Source organism: Humulus lupulus, chromosome 4, assembly GCF_963169125.1.
Source record: "Humulus lupulus chromosome 4, drHumLupu1.1, whole genome shotgun sequence".
NCBI classification, from domain to species: Eukaryota; Viridiplantae; Streptophyta; class Magnoliopsida; order Rosales; family Cannabaceae; genus Humulus; species Humulus lupulus.
Genome location: NC_084796.1, coordinates 46,007,259 through 46,020,014, shown reverse-complemented (window position 1 = coordinate 46,020,014; position 12,756 = coordinate 46,007,259). Strand labels below are relative to the sequence as shown.

Sequence of the window (12,756 nt, the reverse complement as noted above, 5' to 3'; positions counted from 1 at the left end):
ACACTAAATGCTTTGAAATTATAATTTTGAAAAGTGAAGAAAAATCCTATCTTTTTATAAGAAATTTGTGCTTAAAATTATAAATCTTTTTTGGAAAATGATAGTTTAAATTATTTTAACTATCACTAAAACTTGGGAATCAATATACTAATAAATATTATTAAACTTACATTTTGTGGATTCTAGTATCTTAATAATCTTTTCTTTTAACACTTATTTTCAACTCATTATTGATTTATTTTTATTCTCTTAAATAGCTTTATTTTTAAATCTTTTATTTTATGTTCATAATATTAAAACTCATCAATCTTTGGAACTAGGTTAGAATTTATTACTTTTGATTTAAAATAGTTTTCTCTTTTCAATTTTAGAAAACTCCTTTGGGTTCGACATCCTTGCTTACACGATCACTATTCTTTATGAACGATTCGTGCGCTTGCGATTTATAAATTTTTAAACATACCCATTTTGGGTCCAACAAGTTTTTGGCGCCGTTGCCGGGGAGTTGCAATGAAGAGAAACCAAATTTATCTCAATGTTAGTAAATTCTTCTACTAGTTATTTTAATTTTTTTGCACTTAAAAAAAAACTAAAAAAATATACATATCTATAAAATCTAAAAAAAAAAGATAAAAAGAAAATTTGGGACGGTTCTACCACCCATATAAAAAAACTTATTTATATATTTATATTTATTGCATTTTTTTTTAGTGACGGCACTTGTGCCTCCTAATTTTTCTATCTTTTTAATGTTTATAGTTGATGGCACTTGTGCCTCCTAATTTTGTTATAATTTTGTTGTAATTTTATTTCTTTTATATCTTTGTTAGTTAACGGCACTTGTGCCTCCTAACATTTGTTGTAATTTTCTTTATTTATATTGTTGTAATTTTTATTTTATTTAATTTCCGCAAATTACTAGTTGATGGCAATTTTGCCTCCTAGCTAGTTGATGGCAATTTTGCCTCCTAGTCCTCTATCTTATGTTTGAGTTGATGGCACTTGTGCCTCCTAGTTTTTACCTTAATTTTTTTATGGTTGATGGCATGCTATGCCTCCCTACTCTTCCCTTAATTGTAGTCTTATTTAATTTTTGCCTTATTTTTCTTTGTCTTCTATAATATTTTAGTGTAATATTGTGAAAAATACTTGAAAAAAAAAAAAAAAACTTAAACCTTGTCCTTTCACCATAAGCAATTTTTGCTTATAGGAAATTTGAACAAAATTCCCAATCGCCTCTACTAATTAACCTCGGGGAGTTGTTAGTAGTGCGCGAGTAAGTGGAATCAAATAGGCCTGGGGACAAGTAAACCATAAGAATTATATTGTTGTGAAATCTCTAAAAATTATAAGTATGCTCTTTGGTTGCGGTTTAACTGATCTTCCACATCAGAAAATTGCTTGTTTGAGATTATCCTTGTTGCCTTGTTTGTTAAAATTGTATGCATCATTGGGAACGTAACTCTAAAAAACGATTAGTAAAAAGACGTTTATCTTTGCTTGAAATTGAAAGTGTTACTAAAAATTTGAGCATAATGGAACCTATTGATAATCCTGTTGATGAAAATGTTGTGCCTGAAAAAACTTTGCTTGAATATTTTGCACCTAATTCATCTAATGCTCCTTCATGCATTGTTTTACCTACAACTTCTGCTACTCATTTTGAGCTTAAACCAGCAATCATTCAATTGTTGCCATCTTTTTATGGGTTAGATAGAGAGGATCCTTACATGCATGTCAAAGATTTCTTAGAAATTTGCTCAACATTTAAATTTCAAAAATTTTCTGATGAGTCAATCAAACTAAGATTGTTCCCTTTTTCATTAAAAGACAAATCAAAAGCTTGGTTAAATTCCCTTCCCACGGGGTCTATAACTACATGGGATCAACTTTATAATAAATTCTTACTGAAATTTTTTCCTATGTCTAAAAGTGATAGTCTAAGGAGAGAAATCTCCGAGTTTTTTCAAAAAGATAATGAAGAGTTTTATGAATGTTGGGAAAGATTTAAAGATTTATTATTAAAATGTCCTCATCATGGTTTTGAAAAATGGAGACTTGTAAAATATTTTTATGATGGTTTGACTCCCTCTAATCGTCAAATGATTCAATCTATGCATACTAGAAATTTTTTAAAATTTCAAGGACAAGAGGCGTGGGACGCCCTTGAAGATTTATCTGTCAATTCACAACAATGGAATTATTTTGATCCTAGGTCTAGGTCAACTAATTCACCAAAAATAGGAGGAAGGTGTGAAGTAAAAGAAGAAGTAGACTTAAGAACATCCTTAGACGAATTAGCAAGAAAAGTAGAAGCTTTAGCCATAAGCCAAACTATAAACTCTCCAATACAACCAAGAAAAGATGTTTGTTCTATATGTTCTAGTCCGTGCCATAATGCCCAATCATGTCCTTCCTACCAAGAAGCCTTTTCTGAGGAGGCCAATGCACTTCATGCTTATGGGAAACCAAATGATAGCCCATTTTCATCCACCTACAATCCAAATTGGAGAAACCATCCGAACTTTTCATGGAGACAAAACCAACCCCAAATGAATCAAGGGCAGCAATACAACACACAAAACCAAGCTCATGCCCCACAAAATCAACCATATCCGCAACAAAGAAAACCTTCCTTAGAAGATACTTTACAACAATTTATGCAATCCATCCAACAAATCCTACAAAATCAATCTCAATCTATTACCAAACTCGAGACACAAGTAGGACAACTCGCCACTGCTTTAGCTGATAGAGAAAAAGGAACATTCCCTAGTCAACCTATCCCTAATCCAAAAGGTCAATATGAGATAGGAAAGTCTAGTCATAATGGAGAAGTCAAATCAATTTCAACTCTTAGGTCTGGAAAGAACATTGTCAAACCCGATTACATACCCGAGGTTGAAAACGAAAAAGTAAAAGAAAAGAGTCAGCCTTCTAGTTCTAATCTCAATGACTCATCAAACAAAGAAATTTCAATCCATCCTTTCATTCCAAAAGCCCCATTCCCACAAAGATTACTTCCAATTAAAAAAGGCGGCCAATATAATGACATCTTAGAAGTTTTTAAACAAGTTAGTATCAATATCCCTTTCTTAGATGCCATTAAACAAATTCCTGCCTACTCTAAATTTTTAAAGGATCTTTGTACTGTTAAAAGAAACACTAATGTTCCTAAAAAGGCGTTTTTAACTGAACAAGCTAGTTCCATTATTCAATATAAGAGTCTTGTTAAATATAAAGATCCTGGGTGTCCCACAATTTCATGCATTATTGGTGATCATTTTATTAATAAAGCTTTACTTGATTTGGGTGCTACTGTGAATTTATTGCCTTATTCTGTTTATAAGCAACTTGGTCTTGGTGAGCTAAAACCTACCTCTATAACTCTTCAATTAGCCGATCGTTCTGTGAAAATTCCTAGAGGCATTATAGAGGATGTTTTGATAAAAGTTGATAAATTTTATTTTCTTGTTGACTTCATTGTTCTTGATACTCAACCTGTGGAAAATATGCATGCTCAAATTCCTATCATTTTAGGTAGACCATTCTTAGCTACATCTAATGCAATCATAAATTGTCGTAATGGTGTTTTGAAATTATCTTTTGGAAATATGACTGTTGAATTGAATGTATTTAATGTGGTTAAATCTGTTGAGTGTGAAGAAGTGCATGAAGTTAACATGATAGATAGTATATGTGAAGATGATGGAAATGACTTACTTGAGTTTTGTGAAAAATACTTTGGTATGAACTTGCATGTTGGTGACTTTAATAATGATGTGAATTCTTTGCTAGAGCCTATACCCTTACATGAAACCAAAGTTGAACATTTTTCACCCTTAGATCATGTTCAATCAATTTCTGAGTCTCCAAAGTTAGACCTTAAACCTTTACCAGAAAATTTAAAATATGTTTTTCTAGGAGAATCTGAAACCTTACCTGTTATCATAGCATCTGCTTTAGATAAAGAACAAGAAGATAAATTGTTAGATGTCCTTAGAAAACATAAAGAAGCCATAGGTTGGACCATTGGAGGCATTAAAGGAATTAGCCCATCCATATGTATGCATAGAATCCATCTAGAAGAGAACGCTAAAACCTCTCGGGAATGTCAAAGAAGGTTAAATCCAAATATGAAGGAAGTAGTTAGAGAAGAGATCATAAAATTGTTAGACGTAGGTATCATTTACCCTATTTCTGATAGTCAATGGGTTAGTCCAGTTCAAGTTGTGCCTAAGAAGTCTGGGATCACAATTGTTGAAAATGAGAAAAATGAATTAATCCCTACTAGAGTACAAACGGGGTGGAGAGTGTGCATAGATTATAGAAAGCTGAATAACGTTACTAGAAAAGACCATTTTCCATTACCTTTTATTGATCAAATGCTTAAAAGATTAGCTGGCCATGCATATTATTGCTTTCTTGATGGGTATTCGGGATATAATCAAATCCCCATCGCCCCAGAAGATCAAGAAAAGACTACTTTTACATGCCCTTTTGGAACTTTTGCATATCGTCGCATGCCCTTTGGATTATGCAATGCACCTGCAACTTTTCAAAGGTGTATGATTTCAATTTTTTCTGACATGGTTGAAAGATTTCTTGAAGTATTTATGGATGATTTTTCTGTGTTTGGTTCCTCTTTTGATGAATGTTTGCACCATCTTTCACTTGTTTTAATTCGTTGCAAAGAGAAAAACCTTGTGCTTAACTGGGAAAAATGTCATTTTATGGTTAAAAAAGGAATTGTTTTAGGTCATGTAATCTCATCTGATGGAATAGAAGTTGATAAAGCTAAAGTTGATCTTATTTCAAAACTTCCCCCACCTAAAACTGTGAAAGAAATTAGATCATTTTCAGGCCATGCCGGTTTTTATAGAAGATTTATAAAAGACTTTAGCAAAATTTCTCGGCCTTTATGTCATTTACTTGGAAAAGAAAATGCTTTTGTCTTTGATAATAATTTCCATGTTGCCTTTGAAAAATTTAAAAATTTGTTGACTACTGCACCCATTATTCGACCTCCTGATTGGAAAATACCTTTTGAAATAATGTGTGATGCTTCTGATTATGCTATAGGTGCTGTCTTAGGACAAAGACTTGAAAAAATACCTCATGTAATTTACTATGCTAGCAAAACTTTAAATGATGCTCAATTAAATTATTCCACAACCGAAAAAGAATTGCTTGCTGTTGTTTTTTCATTGGAGAAATTTAGATCTTATTTGTTAGGATCTAAAATTATTGTTTATTCTGATCATGCTGCATTAAAATATCTCTTGTCGAAAAAAGATGCTAAGTCTCGTTTGATCCGTTGGATCTTGCTTTTACAAGAATTCGACTTAGAAATACGTGATAAAAAAGGATCTGAAAATGTTGTTGCTGATCATTTATCTAGACTAGTTGTTGAAACTATACATGATTCCACTCCTATCACTGAAACTTTTCCTGATGAACAATTAATGCATATTTCTTCATTGCCTTGGTATGCTGATATTGTTAATTATTTGGTCACTAAAGAAATACCATCTCATTGGTCTAAGCATGATAAATCTAAATTTTACTCTGAGGTGAAAAACTTTATTTGGGATGATCCTTACTTGTTTAAATACTGCCCTGATCAAATAATTAGAAGATGCATTCCAAACTGTGATCAATCTAAAATCATATCTTTTTGTCATGATCATGCATGTGGAGGACATTTTAGTGGTAAGAAAACAACTGCTAAAGTTTTACAATGTGGTTTTTATTAGCCTACTATCTTTCATGATACATATGTTTATTGTAAAGCTTGTGAACGTTGCCAAAAGTTAGGAAGTTTAACTAAAAGAAATATGATGCCTTTAAATCCTATTCTTATTATTGACATATTTGATGTTTGGGGCATTGAATTTATGGGACCATTTCCTAACTCTTTTGGTAATCTTTATATTCTTGTTGGAGTCGATTATGTATCTAAATGGGTTGAAGCTATTGCATGCCACACTAATGACCACAAAGTTGTGCTTCGTTTTTTGAAAGAAAATATATTTTCCCGTTTTGGTTCACCACGTGCTATAATTAGTGATAACGGTACACACTTTTGTAATAGGCCATTTGAACATTTGATGAAACAATATGGAATTACGCATAAAGTCTCAACACCATATCACCCACAAACTAGTGGTCAAGTTGAAGTGTCTAATAGGGAAGTTAAGCACATTTTAAAAAAAAACTGTGAATCCAACTAGGAAAGATTGGTCCTTAAGACTCACTGATGCATTATGGGCGTATCATACCGCATACAAAACACCCATTGGCATGTCACCCTACAGACTTGTGTATGGGAAGGCGTGCCACTTACATGTTGAGTTAGAACATAAAGTCTTTTGGGCAATTAAGCAGTTAAACTTTTCTTTAGACAAGGCAGGTGAGAAACGAAAACTTCAACTAAATGAACTAGACGAAATTAGGAATGATGCATATGACTATTCAAAAAAGTATAAGGATCGCATGAAATTTTACCATGATAAAAATATTTTGAGAAAATATTTTTATCCAGGTCAAAAAGTCCTTTTATACAACTCTCGTTTGCATTTATTCCCGGGAAAGTTACGCTTTAGGTGGTCCGGTCCTTACATTGTTCGTATTGTTTTTCCACATGGAGCTATTGAAATTGAAAATCCTAAAAATGGTGATATATTTAAAGTTAATGGACAAAAATTAAAACCATTTTTAGAATTAAAAACTGATGAAGTGGATGAGATACTCCTTGAGGACCCTGTTTACCATGCTCTTTGATTCCTATTTGATCTTTACAACTTGTGTTTTATTTGTTTTGTTTGTTTTATGTGTGATTTCATTTTTGTTTGTTGTATCTTCTACTCTCTTAGCGGTGCACCATATCGAGGTACGACCATTCTAAACTCTAAACTCTTGTCAATTTTAATTTATATTTATATTTTGACACATTGAGGACAATGCTTAAATTAAGTTTGGGAGTGTACGCCCTGGTTTTCCCACGGGCTGATTAGCAGGCCAAGCTACGGCCTAATCACGGTTAGCCCATTAACATCCCCAAGACCAGAGCTCCCGTTTCGAGGTCGTACCTTATTAGCTCGAGCAATCCCTGAGGACTCGCCAAGGCTGCCCAGGACTGGGTGAGGGAATCCGAAGGCCGAAGGTCGGGTCAAGGGAGCAGCTCGTGGCACGAGCTATGTATGGAGCTATGAACCCTCTGAAAAGTCAACACACGCAAGATAAACGTGCATATATCTGACATCACGTGTCCGATATCTCCCTGACTTCTCGGACACGCAGCAGGAACGTGCGTGTTCAGATATCCACGACTGGGTTGGGCCGTGCGGCCCATTATCTCCTTACCCATCGATTTGACCATACTTATGTGTCAGGTTTAGGAATTAATCATGAATGTCACAGAGTTGATATGACAAATAATAAGGTCACGGGATGACCTCCTTACCAACTTCCAGGTGCCTTCTCCTATAAATATGGAGAACCTGGGAGTTGATAGGGGTTGGGAAAAATAGTATCTGAAGAGATATATGCTTTGTAACCAAATACCCAGAATATATCAATAATATTGACTAGTGGAGTAGAGGGATTTTAACCTTCGAACCACTTAAAAACGTGTCTTGAGTCACCTAGTTCATTCTCTAAGATTCTATATCTGCGACGGCTCTATATTCAGCACTAATCCCTTTCTCTTCTTCTCTTAATTACCTGTTGGCGAAGAACCGCGTCAACAGTTTGGTGCTTTCATTGAGAGCAAGTTCGATTAGTGCTGCTGCAAACATCCAACTATGGTGACCACTCGGTCCAGGCATGGCAACAAAATAGAGCAGCATGATGGGCAGGAGGCTCATCATATTTCCATCCCTGACGAACAAATTCCTGAAGTCCAACAGAGGCCAGGAAAGCAGCCGGCGGGCCGGGACGATACAGGTAGTTCGGCGCCCCGGCCACCTAATCCGAACCCATGTTATTATACTGCGGTGGAGATGGAGAATGCTCAACTGAGGAGCCAGTTAGCAGCATCCGGTCAGCAAATCCAGGATATTCTGGCCCGACTACCCCCTCTCACAACCAACGTTAACGTTGGAGAGAGGCAAGGTGAGGCTCCAAAATCTCGCCGGGGTAATCGGTCCAGGCATAGCCGTTCGGATAGACTTTCGGCAGCCAACTCCACCCCTTCATCACACCATCGAGAGGCCAACTTCAGGGAAATGCCTGGGACCGGACAACAGCAATACAGCCGTTCGGTTAGGACGTCGACTCCTAGCTCTCAACCATCCTCGAGGATGCCCAGAAGAGCTCGAGGAAGTTCCCAGAGGAGATCCGGGGAGGGCCCACGACATCATCCCATCCCCGAAGAACGTCCTGCGCCTCGTCCAGATCGCCCGGCGCGGGACCAGCAAGTTGGCAGGGCCGAAAGGCCCCCACCAAATTTGATCCGTTTAGACGGAACCAGGATCGCTTCTCCAGTCAGGCATCCTCCATCTCCGATCAGATATCCGTCTCCTCCTCGGCCCGTCCGAGACATCCCAGCTTACATAAGTAGTAGGAGAAACCCACCATCAGCAGGACCTTCCCGGCGTAGCAGGGCGCCCGAAGAAAGCTCAGGTCCTCACCACCAAAGGCGGACTCCAAGCCTATCCGGCAGGAGTCATTGGACCGGCAGTCGCCGGAGTGATCTCTCTGAAGGAGACCTACGCCAGCGGCTAAGTTTAGCACAAAGCCACCGGGCCGCCCAGGGAGACGACCTTCGAGATCACCTCAACTCTCACAGAGAGGACCGAGCTAGAGATGGTAGCCAGGCTCGCTCGGGGGGGGGGGGGGGTCCGATCCGAAGTACAGAACGGAGGGAATGTCCCAAATAACCTATCTCAAGATAGGAGGGGCAATAACCCACCTAATGTGTACAATGGGTCCGGAGCTGTTGAGCAGCCCCAGAATGACCCAGGATCTCAGGACCAAACCCTCGAGCGCCTAACTCAGATGGAGGAATTGATGAGGAAGCTCCTATCAGAAAAAGAAAAAGACGGATATGATTCGGGAGACGAGATGGAACTCTTCGCCCCCAACATAGCAGCGACGGCATACCCATCTGGTTTTCGTATGCCTCACTTGTCAAAGTTCAACGGGGACGGAGATCCGTCAGACCATTTGGGGATGTTCAACACCCTAATGATGGCGCATAACATCGGTCCGGAGCTGCGTTGCTTGATCTTCCCTTCCACACTGACTGGACCTGCCAGGCAGTGGTTCAAGCAGGGTAAAAGACAGTTAATCAGCTCCTGGAAGACCTTCTCTCCTGATTTCAAAAGGGCGTTCCGCGCCTCTCAGGCCGCCCGTGTTCAGGCCGACTCCCTAGCCAACGTAAGGCAGCAGCCCGGTGAGACGCTGAAAGCCTACTTGAGCAGATTCGCAAATGTCGCTGCTCGAGCCAGGGACACAGATGATAGCTCCAAGCTCATGGCCATGAGAACCGGAATCCTGGTCGGGGGAGACCTGTGGAAAGACATTAAGAGGAAGGGAGTCAGCTCGGTTAACGAATTCCTTAATAGAGTCCAAGAGTGGATAAATTTGGAAGAAGTTGAAGCTTCAGCCGCGGGGACCAGCCAGGTTCCCGAGAAGCCCGCTGGAACGGGGACGGAGATTGTGATGGCAACCCCCGACGTCGCGCAGAACAACCAGCCCGGTGGTGGCAAAAGAAAGGGGAATGGTGAAAACGGTCAGCACGGTCAAAAGAAGAATAAGTCCGTGGATAAGTTCAAGCCCATGTTCACAGCATATACCGAGCTCACCCAGTCCAGGGAAAGTATCTTCCTGGCCAACTCTACTCGGGTCCCCTGGAAGAGGCCGGAACCATTGAAACACCACAAGGGAAAGAGAGACACTTCCAAATTCTGCCGTTTCCACAACGACGTCGGCCACAATACCGATGATTGCAGGCATCTAAAAGATGAGATCGAGACTCTCATCCGAGCAGGCCCCTTAGCGCAATACTCACGAAACAGGGTCCCAGCGAGTCGACCCGCTCCAGAAGTCCCAGCCAGTCAGCCCGGGCCTCGTGCAGGTCAGGACGTCCCTCCTCCCGTGGTCGAAGGAGAGATATCCACCATCTCTGGAGGACCCCACATGGCTGGAACGAGCAGAGGCGCCCAGAAGAGATATGTGAATGAATTAAAGGCCCACAACGGAGCGGAGTTCGTCCCGGAGCAGCGTCAGTCGAAACAGCAGCGGTTAGAAAAGCAACCGATCACTTTTACGGAGGAAGACGCAGGTCATGTCCAATTCCCTCATAATGATCCCTTGGTCGTAGCAGTCCAGCTCGCCAACCGGAGAGTAAGGAGAGTGTTGATGGACAACGGAAGCTCGGTAAATCTCCTATTCCGATCCACCTTAGAAAAGATGGGATTGACTGTCGCTGAGCTAAAGGTGACCTCCATAATGCTGTATGGCTTTTCGGGAGAAGGGTCGGCAGCGATAGGGACGATCGAGCTGGTGATCACCCTAGGAGAAGAATCTCGAACAATTTCCAAGCTACTTGAGTTCGTGGTCATTGACTGCTCCGCTGCCTACAACGCCATTTTAGGCCGGCCTACCCTCATAGCTTTCGAGGCTATCACTTCCATTCGACACCTCGCCATGAAGTTCCCTACTTCGACCGAAATCTGTACTATCAAGGGCGATCAACTCGCTGCCAGGGAATGCTACAGCATTTCCATGAAGGGAAAATCTAAACCCGGGCAGCTGGCAATGGCCATTCAGGGCAAAGAGGAATCTCAGGGACCCTTGGTGGATCCTGAGTTTGAAAAACCTCAGAGCGCCGAAGAGGAAAAGGTCGCCTTGAGTGAGGAAATTGACCCCCAAGTAGGCGAAGACAGATCCGGGCTCCAGGCCATTGAGGAGCTCGAAGAGGTGAACCTCGATCCGCAAATTCCGTCACGGATGGTCAAGCTCGGGAAAAACCTCTGTAGCAAGAGGAAGACGGAGCTGGTTACGTTTCTTTGGGCTAATTTAGATGTATTTGCCTGGTCCCATGAGGACATGGTAGGAATTAGCCCGAGTGTCATCATGCACACGCTCCATCTGGATAAAAGCGTCCCTGCCAAGTCTCAAAAGCAAAGACGTTTAGGGACAACCCGAGCTGAAGCCCTAGAAGAAGAGGTAGCCCGACTCAAGAAATGTGACTTTATCCGGGAAGCCAAATTTCCAATTTGGGTCGCCAATCCCGTGCTAGTTCCGAAGCCCAACGAGAAATGGCGGACCTGCATTGACTTCTCCGATCTGAATAAGGCCTGCCCCTAGGATTGTTTTCCATTACCAAGGATCGACCAGCTGGTGGACGCCACGGCGGGGCACGAGCTCATGTCCTTTATGGACGCGTACTCAGGCTACAATCAGATCGCGATGAATCCGGCGGATCAGGAACACACTAGCTTCATGACCCCGACTAATGTCTATTGCTATAAGGTCATGCCGTTCGGTCTGAAGAACGCCGGAGCTACCTACCAAAGGCTAGTAAACAGAATGTTCGCGGACCAGATCGGAAAGAACATGGAAGTATATGTTGATGACATGCTCGTCAAGTCAAAGACTGCCGAGGACCATGTTTCCGACCTGGAAGAATGTTTTAAAATACTACGGAAATACGGCATGAGGCTAAATCCCTAGAAATGCACTTTTGGTGTCGCATCCGGGAAATTCCTGGGGTTCATAGTTAATACCCGAGGAATCGAGGCAAACCCCGACAAGATCAGGTCACTGCTCGAGCTCCCTTCCCCCAGGTCGCGGAAAGATGTCCAAGGCCTCACAGGAAGGGTAGCAGCACTCAACTGGTTCATTTCCAAGTCAACCGATAAGTGTTTGCCCTTCTACAACCTGCTCCGGGGAAACAAGAAGTTTGAATGGACAGTAGAATGCGAAAGCGCATTCCTCGACCTGAAGGCATATCTGGCTGAACCACCTGTGCTATCCAAGCCCAAGGCAGGAGAGTCTCTCTTCCTCTACCTGACCGTCACTAAGGACGCGGCCAGCGCCGTACTAGTACGAGAGGAAGACCAAGTTCAGAAGCTAGTTTATTACATCAGCAAGAGACTCCTCGGAGCAGAATCACAGTACCCACTGATGGAAAAATTGGCGTTCTGCCTAATCACGGCCTCGCGAAAGCTCAGACCGTACTTCCAGTCCCACTCGGTACACGTCATGACCGATCAGCCTCTAAGGCAGGTTTTGCAAAAACCTGAAGCATCGGGACGTTTGTTAAAGTGGGCGGTTGAACTCAGTCAGTTCGAGATTTTCTATACTCCACGAACTTCCATAAAAAGTCAGGCCTTGGCCGACTTCGTGGCAGAGTGCACGGGATTCCAGGAGGATCCATCAGAAGGCTCATATCAACTCACCTCGCCCGAATCATTGTGGAAGATCTTTGTGGATGGTTCATCCAACGAGAATGGTTCCGGGGCCGGAATCATTCTGATCTCCCCCGAGGGACATAGGTTCCACTCGGCGCTAAGGTTCGGGTTCAAGGCCTCCAACAACGAGGCAGAATACGAAGCTTTGTTAGCCGGGTTGAGGATAGCCAATGAGTTAAAGGCGGGCTCCGTCCAGTGCTTTAGTGACTCCCAGCTCGTGGTAAACCAGGTTCTGGGCGAATATCATGCGCGGGGACCCAAGATGGCCGCCTATTTGGCAAAGGTAAAAGCCGAGCTGTCCGCATTTGAGCGAGGATCGATCGAACAGATACCT

General features: G+C 41.5%; 1 non-coding gene across 1 annotated transcript; it reads right to left on the bottom strand.

The window, feature by feature from the left end:
* Positions 1 to 1,937: 1,937 nt before the first annotated feature.
* On the bottom strand, positions 1,938 to 2,044 carry LOC133833401 (small nucleolar RNA R71). Its single transcript, XR_009892782.1, has one exon. It is a non-coding gene; the product is annotated as a small nucleolar RNA R71 (small nucleolar RNA).
* Positions 2,045 to 12,756: the final 10,712 nt, after the last annotated feature.